Source organism: Bison bison, unplaced genomic scaffold (assembly GCF_000754665.1).
Source record: "Bison bison bison isolate TAMUID 2011002044 unplaced genomic scaffold, Bison_UMD1.0 scf7180017864374, whole genome shotgun sequence".
Classification (NCBI taxonomy): domain Eukaryota; kingdom Metazoa; phylum Chordata; class Mammalia; order Artiodactyla; family Bovidae; genus Bison; species Bison bison.
In genome coordinates, this window is record NW_011494946.1 from 1,356,723 (window position 1) to 1,365,587 (window position 8,865).

Here is an 8,865-nt window from a genome sequence, read left to right on the forward strand (position 1 = left end):
ACCACTTCAGAACCAGAGCACAATGCCCCGGGCCTCCTGGAGCGAAGGACTGATAATGTGAACCCCTGCCACCCCACCTGCTAGTCAGAGAATCCCGCACAAGCTGACCACACACCCTTCCATGCGCCCCCCACCCCTGACCAAAAGGGCACATCGCCAAGCAGCCACAAGCCACAGAGGGTAACACCCAAGCCTAACAAACGGGCTTCCGGGGGCTCAGCGGTTATGAACCTGCCTGCCAACACAGGAGACCTGGGCTTGTCCCTGGGTCAGGAAGGTCCCCTGGAGGAGGGAATGGGCAGCTTACTCTAGTGTTCCTGACCTGGAGAATCCCACGGACAGAGGAGCCTGGTGTGTCCATCTAGTTAAGGCTATGGTTTTTCCTGTGGTCATGTATGGATGTGAGAGTTGGACTGTGAAGAAGGCTGAGCACCAAAGAATTGATGCTTTTCATACGTGATATTTTACGTTTCAATTCCATTCTCCCAGTCCAGGTTCAATGCATGATACTGGATGCTTGGGGCTGGTGCTCTGGGACGACCTGGAGGGATGGTATGGGGAGGGAGGAGGGAGGAGGGTTCAGGAGGGGGAGCACATGTATACCTGTGATGGATTCATTTTGATGTTTGGCAAAACTAATACAATTACGTAAAGTTTAAAAAAAAAAAAAGAATTGATGCTTTTGAATGTGGTGTTGGAGAAGACTCTTGAGAGTCCCTTGGACTGCTAGGAGATCCAACCAGTCCAAGGAGATCAGCCCTGGGATTTCTTTGGAAGGAATGATGCTAAAGCTGAAACCCCAGTACTTTGGCCATCTCATGAGAAGAGTTGAGTCATTGGAAAAGACTCTGATGCTGGGAGGGATTGGGGGCAGGAGGAGAAGGGGAAGACAGAGGATGAGATGGCTGGATGGCATCACTGACTCGATGGACATGAGCCTGGGTGAACTCCGGGAGTTGGTGATGGACAGGGAGGCCTGGCGTGCTGAGATTCATGGGGTCGCAAAGAGTCAGACTTGACTGAGCGACTGAACTGAACTGAAGTGAACTTATTTCCATCAGGACAGATTTCAGGAATTAGAATCCTGGGTCCTCAGAAGGAAAATCACTAAGACTCTTGATAATGCTGCTGTGATGGACAGTTTTATGTATCAACTTAGCCAAGTTAGAGTGTTCCCTTATTCGACCAAATATGTAGGTGCTGTTATGTAAGTATTTATAGATATGATTAACAACTGCAGTTGGTTAAAACTGAGTAAGGGGATTAGGCTCAATATTCTGGCTAGGCCTAATTCAATCCATTGAAAGGCCTTCAGAGCAGAATTGAGAGTGCCCTGAAGAAGAAATTCCCTCTGTGGATTATAGCTTCAGCTCCTACCTGAGAGTTTCCATCTGCCCTCCCCTACAGAGAAGTCAGATTCATCCACCCAGTTCCCACAGTCACTTAGCAATTCCTTGTCATATATACATATGTGTCTGTGTGTGTGTGTGTCTGAATGGCATATACATTAATATATGTATTGTGTCATAAATATATATGTTCAGTTCAGTTCAGTCACTCAGTTGTGTCTGACCCTTTGTGACCCCATGGATTGCAGCACGCCAGGCTTCCCTGTCCGTCACCAATGCCCAGAGCTTGCTCAGACTCCTGTCAACTGAGTCGGTGATGCCATGCAACCATCTCATCCTCTGACGTCCCATTCTCCTCCTCCCTTCAATCTTTCCCATCATCAAGGACTTTTCCAATAAGTCAGTTCTTCACATCAGGTGGCCAAAGTATTAGAGTTTTAGCTTCAGCATCAGTCCTTCTAATGAATATTCAGGACTGATTTCCTTTAGGATGGACTGATTGGATCTCCTTGCAGTCCAAGAGATTTTCAAGAGTCTCCAACACCACGGTTCAAAAGATTCAACTCTTTGGTGCTCAGCTTTGTTTATGGTCCAACTCTCACATCCATACATGACTACAGGAAAAACAAAAGCTTTGACTAGACAGACCTTTGTTGGCAAAGTAATGTCTCTGCTTTTTAATATGCTGTTTTGCTGGTCATAGCCTTTCTTCCAAGGAGCAAGTGTCTTTTAATTTTGTGGTTGCAGTCACCATCTACAGTGATTTTGGAGTCCAAGAAAATAAAGTCTATCACTGTTTCCATTGTTTCCCCACTTATTTGTCATGAAGTGATGGGAACAGATGCCATGATCTTAGTTTTCTGAATGTTGAATTTTAAGGCAGCTTTTTCACTCTCCTCTTTCACTTTCATCAAGAGAATCTTTAGTTCTTCTTCACTTTCTGCCATAAGGGTGGTGTTATCTGCATATCTGAGGTTATTGATATTTCACCTGCCAATCTTGATTCCAGCTTGTGCTTCATCCAGCCTGGCGTTTTGCATTATGTACTCTGCATATAAGTTGAATAAACAGGGTGACATTACAGCCTTCATGTACTTCTTTCCCAATTTGGAACCAGTCTGTTGTCCCATGTCTGGTTCTAACTGTTACTTCCTGATCTGCATATAGATTTCTCAGGAGGCAGGTCAGATGGTCTGGTATTCCATTCTGATTAAGAATTTTCCAGTTTGTTTTTATCTACACAGTCAAAGGCTTTGGCATAGTCAATAAAGCAGAAGTAGATGTTTTTCTGGAACTCTCTTGCTTTTTTGATGATCTAATGGATGTTGGCAATTTGATCTCTTGTTCCTCTGCCTATTCTAAATTCAGCTTGAACATCTGGAAGTTCATGGTTCATGTACCGTTGAAGCCTCACTTGAAGAATTTTGAGTTTTACTTGGCTAGCGATTGTGCAGTAGTTTGACAGTCTTTGGCATTGCCTTTCTTTGGGATTGGAATGAACACTGACATTTTCCAGTCCTGGGGCCACTGCTGAGTTTTCCAAATTTGCTGACATATTAAGTGCAGCACTTTCACAGCATCATCTTCCAGGATTTGAAATAGCTCAATTGGAATTCCATCAGCTCCACTAGCTTTGTTTGTAGTGATGCTTCTTAAGGCGCATTTGACTTTGCATTCCAGGATGTCTAGGTGAGTGATCACACCATCGTGATTATCTGGGTCGTGAAGCTCTTTTTTGTACAGTTCTTCTGTGTATTCTTGCCACCTCTTCTTAATATCTTCTGCTTCTGTTACATCACTACCATTTCTGTCCTTTATTGAGCCCATCTTTGCATGAAATGTTCCCTTGGTATCTCTAATTTTCTTGAAGAGATCTCTAGTCTTTCCCGTTCTGTTGTTTTCCTCTATTTCTTCACATTGTTCACTGAGGAAGGCTTTCTTATCTCTCCTTGATATTCTTTGGAACTCTGCATTAAGATGAGTATATCTTACCTTTTCTTTTTTGCCTTTAGCTTCTCTTTTCTCAGCTATTTGTAAGGCCTCCTCAGACAACTATTTTGCATTTCTTTTTCTTGGGGATGTTCTTGATCTCTGCCTCCTGTGCAATGTCACGAACCTCCATCCATATTTCTTCAGGCACTCTGTCTCTCAGATCTAATCCCATGAATCTATTTGTCACTTCCACTGTATAATCGTAAGGGATTTGATTAAGGTCATCCTGAGTGATCTAGTGGTTTTCCCTGCTTTCTTCAGTTTAAGTCTGAATTTTGCAATAAGGAGTTCATGATCTAAGCCACAGTCAGCTCCTGGTCTTGTTTTTGCTTACTGTATAGAGCTTCTCCATCTTTGGCTGCAAAGAATATAATCAGTCTGATTTCGGTGTTGATCATCTGGTGACATCCATGTGTAGAGTTGTCTCTTATGTTGTTTGAAGCGGTGTTTGCTATGACCAGTGCGGTTTTTTTTGGCAAAACTCTTGTTAGCCTTTGCCCTACTTTATTTTGTTCTCCAAGGCCAAACTTGTCTGCTACTCCAGGTATCTCTTGACTTCCTACTTTTTCATTCTAGTCCCCTATGATGGGAAGGTCTTTTTTTTTTGTTAGTTCTAGAAGGCCTTGTAGGTCTTCATAGAAACATGAAACTCAGCTTCTTTCACATTAGTTGTGAAGCATAGAGTTGCATTACTGTAATATTGAAAGGTTTGTCTTGGAAACGAACAGAGATCATTCTGTTGTTTTTAAGATTGCCCCCGAGTACTGCATTTCAGACTCTTTTGTTGACCATGAGGGCTACTCCATTTCTTTTAAGGAAGTCTTGCCCACAGTAGTAGATATAATGGTAATCTGAGTTAAATTCACCCATTCCAGTCCACTTTAGTTTGCTGATTCCTAAAATGTTAATGTTCACTCTTGCCATCTCCTGTTTGACCTCTTCCAATTTATCTTGATTCATGGACCTAACATTCCAGATTTCTCTGTAATATTGTTCTTACAGCATGTGTACATTCCATCACCAGTCACATCCACAACTGAGTGTTATTTTTGCTTTGGCTCTGTCTCTTCATTCTTTCTGGAGTTATATCTCCAGAAAGAAATAACTGTTCTGCAGTAGCATATTGGGTACCTATCAACCTGGGAAGTTCACCTTTCAGTGTCATATCTCTTTGCCTTTTCAAACTCTTCATGGGGTTTTCAAGGCAAGAATACTAAAGTGGTTAGCCATTCCCTTCTCCAGTGGACCACATTTTTCCAGAACTCTCCACCATGACCCCTCTGTGTTAAGTGTTTCTACATGGCATGGCTTATAGTTTCATTGAGTTAGACAAGGCTGTGGTCCATGTGATCAGTTTGGCTAGTTTTCTGTGATTGTGGTTTTCCTCCTGTCTGCCCTCTGATGGAGAAGGATAAGAGGCTTGTGGAAGCTTCCTGATGGGAGAGGCTGATTGTGGGGGAAGCTAGTCCTTGTTCTGATGGGTGGGCCCATACTCTGTAAATCTTTAATCCAATTTTCTGTTTTTGGGCAGAGCTGTGTTTCTTTCATGTTGTTTGCCCTGCAACCAAGCTATGGTAGGGGTAATGAAGATAATGGCAATGCAACCTCTTTCAAAAGTTCTTGAATTCAGTGCCCCTGATCCTGCAGCCAGCCACTGTCGACCTACGCTTCCACCAGAGACACCTGAACACTCACAGGCAAGTCTGGGTCAGTCACTTGTGGGGACATGCTCCTTCCTCCTGGGTCCTGGTGCACACGAGGTTTTGTTTGTGCCCTCCAAGAGCCTGTTTCCTCAGTCCTGTGGAAGTTCTGTAGTCAAGTCCCACTGGCCTCCAAAGTCAAATTCTCTGGGAGTTCTCAGTCCCTTTGCCAGATCCCCAGGTTGGGAAATGTGTCATGGGTCCTAGAACTTTCTTAACAGTGTGAGAATTTCTTTGGTACAACTGTTCTGCAGTTTGTGGGGTGTCTGCTTGGTGGCTCTATAATGGGGTTAATGGAGACCTCCTCCAACAGGGCTTATGCCACACACTGTGTGCCCTGGGTCTGCTGCAGTCAGAGCCCCTGTCCCCACAGCAGGCCATTGCTGACCCATGCCTCCACAGGAGACACTCAAACACCCAAAGGCAGGTCTGGCTCTGTCTCTGAGGGGTCTCTGGTGCTGGTGCACACAAGCTTTCATTTGAGCCCTTCTGAGCATCTCTGGCGGGCATGGGGTGTGATTCTAAATGAGATTTTGCCCCTCCTACTGTCTTGCTGGGGCTTCTCCTTTGCACTTCGATGTGGCATGTCTTTCTTTGGTGGGATCCAACATTCTCCTGTCGATGGTTGTTCAGCAGCAAGTTGTAATTTTGGAGTTCTTGCAGGAGAAAATGAGTGCACGTCCATCTACTCTGCCATCTTGCTCAATCTTTCTTTTTAATATATGTACACACATCATATACACATGTGCATATATACACACATACACATAGATGTCAACTTGTTGTTCATTGCTCAGTCGTGTCCTGCTCTTTGTGACCCCATGGACTGCATCATGCCAGGCTTCCCTGTCCTTCACTGTCTCACGGAATTTGTTCAAACTCATGTCCATTGAGTTGGTGATACCATCCAGCCATCTCACCTTCTGTCACCACCTTCTCCTGCCCTAAATCTTTCCCAGCATCAGAGTCTTTTCTAATGAGTCAGATCTTTGCATCAGGTGGCCAAATTATTGGAACTTCAGCTTCAGCATCAGTTCCTTCAATAAATATTCAGGCTTGACTTCCTCTAGGATTGACTGGTTTGATCTCCCTGCAGTCCAATGGACTCTCAAGAGTCTTCTCCAGCACCACAGTTTGAAAGCATCAGTTTTTCGGTGCTCACATATGTATGCCAAGTACACACATATGTATATGTCAGGTAGGTAGATTGATGAGCAATACTGGGTAATACTGATTCTGCCTTTCTGGTGGGGCTCTGATCCAGTTACCACATCCTGTTCCAGAATGATCATCTGCATAGTCCATGAGAATGCCCTACTTGGTGTACTCGAACCAACATGGACTATTATTATTCTGCAGAGATAAGGACCCACTGACCAGTTTTGACTGGGGATCTGATCAGAATGGCGTTGCAGTTCATAACACTGATATGGTGACAGGGAGCAGGTGTACTCGGATGGAAGCTGAAGAGATCAGGACACGTGATGAGGAGCTGACAGCCGGTCATAGCTCCTAACAGTGAAATCCCCGAGACTCAAGGCAGATCTGGATGACGACATGTATCCATTAGGATTCTCACATGTTCTTTTTTTCTTGTTCTGCACTGGTTTGTATAAATTAAAGCTGAACCCACACATGATTTTCTCAGTTTGCTCATCTTGGAATTAGGGTTATTAAAATACTTCAGACTCTTGGTAAACTCTTTAGGCTATCTATCTGTCCTAGATTGGAACATAATATTTCTGATTTCAGGTAGCCATTTATCAGATTTCCTTTTGTTTACAATTAGCTGCACTTTATAACATAATGTAAAGAAGGACAAATGTCCAGCCATGGGTCAGACAGAGATTTGTGCAACAGAAATCTTCACAGTCCTGAGGAAGGCATGAAAAACCATCCCTGAAGACACGTCACTTACAGGGGTATGACAAAGCGTTCAGTTTTAGCCTTAAATTCTTTTATTTATTTTTTAAAATTTGATTGAATTATAGTTGCCTCACAAGGCTGTGTTAGTTTCTGCTGTGCAGCAAAGTGATTCCGTTAGGCACACACACGTGTTCTTTTTCATGTTCTTTTCCGTGATAGTTTATCACAGGATGTTCACTGTCGTTCCTGTGCTACACGGTGTGACCTTGCTGTTTACCCATTCTATATAGTTTGCATCTGCTAATTCCAAACTCCCCATCCTTACCTCCCCGACCACCCTTGCCCCTTGATAACCACAAGTCTCTTCTCTGTTTCTGTGAGTTTGGTTTCTACTTTATAGATAAGTTTCATTCACAATTCTCATAAATCCCCAGTGTTGGGCAAGCTTTCCCCTTTCCTCTGGATCAAATCTCAGGCAGGCCTTTGACTTTTCTGGCCCTTCTTCAATAAAACAGATAATGCTCCAGTGAAATAAAAGTCACAAACACACTCTCAGTTTAGTCATTTAAAAGTCCAGTCTCACACGTAGTTAAACATATCTCTCCTTCCTGTTGCTCAGACCTCTTGCAGACAGGAAGGCCAGTGTCAGCGAAGAGGGCAGAGCTGACATCTCTCCCATACTCTATGCATTCTCCAACATCTGACAGACCTTGCTTCTGACTCTTCCAGAACTGGAGCAGGAGAATGAGAAGTGCTACAAGGAAAATATTCCCCCTTAACAGATGGGCTTCTGTTGATCTAGTTTCAGTGTGCTTGAGGTTTATAGTGCATTTAAAAATGAACTTTCTGGAGGCACTAAAGTAGATTGTGGGGATGCCTCTCCAACATGTCCCTTACCTGGGGAGAAAACTTTCCACCTACCATCATCTTGATGAAGGAAAATGTATCAAGTAATCCAAGTCTATGCCCCAACCAGTAATGCTGAAGAAGCTGAAGTTGAACAGTTCTATGATGACCTATAAGACCTTTTAGAACTAACACCCAAAAAAGATGTGCTTTTCATTATAGGGGACTGGAATGCAAAAGTAGGAAGTCAAGAAACACCTGGGGTAACAGGCAAATTTGGCCTTGGAATATGGAATGAAACAGGGCAAAGGCTAATAGAGTTTTGCCAAGAGAACGCACTGGTCATAGCAAACACCTTCTTCCAACAACACAAGAAAAGTCTCTACACATGGACATCACCAGATGGTCAACACCGAAATCAGATTGATTATATTATTGCAGACAAAGATGGAAAAGCTCTATACAGTCAGCAAAAACAAGACCGGGAGCTGACTGTGGCTCAGATCATGAACTCCTTATTGCCAAATTCAGACTTAAATTGAAGAAAGTAGGGAAAACCACTAGACCATTCAGGTATGACCTAAATCAAATTCCTTATGATTATACAGTGGAAGTGAGAAATAGATTTAAGGGACTTTAACTATGGATGGAGGTTTGTGAGAGTGTACAGGAGACAAGGTTCAAGACTATCCCCATGGAAAAGAAATGCAAAAAAGCAAAATGGCTGTCTGGGGAGGCCTTACAAATAACTGTGAAAAGAAGAGAATTGAAAAGGAAAGGAGAAAAGGAAAGATATAAACATCTGAATGCAGAGTTCCAAAAAATAGCAAGAAAAGATAAGAAAGCCTTCCTCAATGATCAATGCAAAGAAATAGAGGAAAACAATAGAATGGGAAAGACTAGAGATCTCTTCAAGAAAATTAGAGATACAAAGGGAACATTTCATGCAAAGATGGGCTCGATAAAGGACAGAAATGGTATGGACCTAACAGAAGCAGAAGATATTAAGACGAGGTGGTAAGAATACACAGAAGAACTGTACAAAAAAAGATCTTCACAACCCAGATAATCAAGATGGTGTGATCACTCACCTAGAGCCAGACATCCTGGAA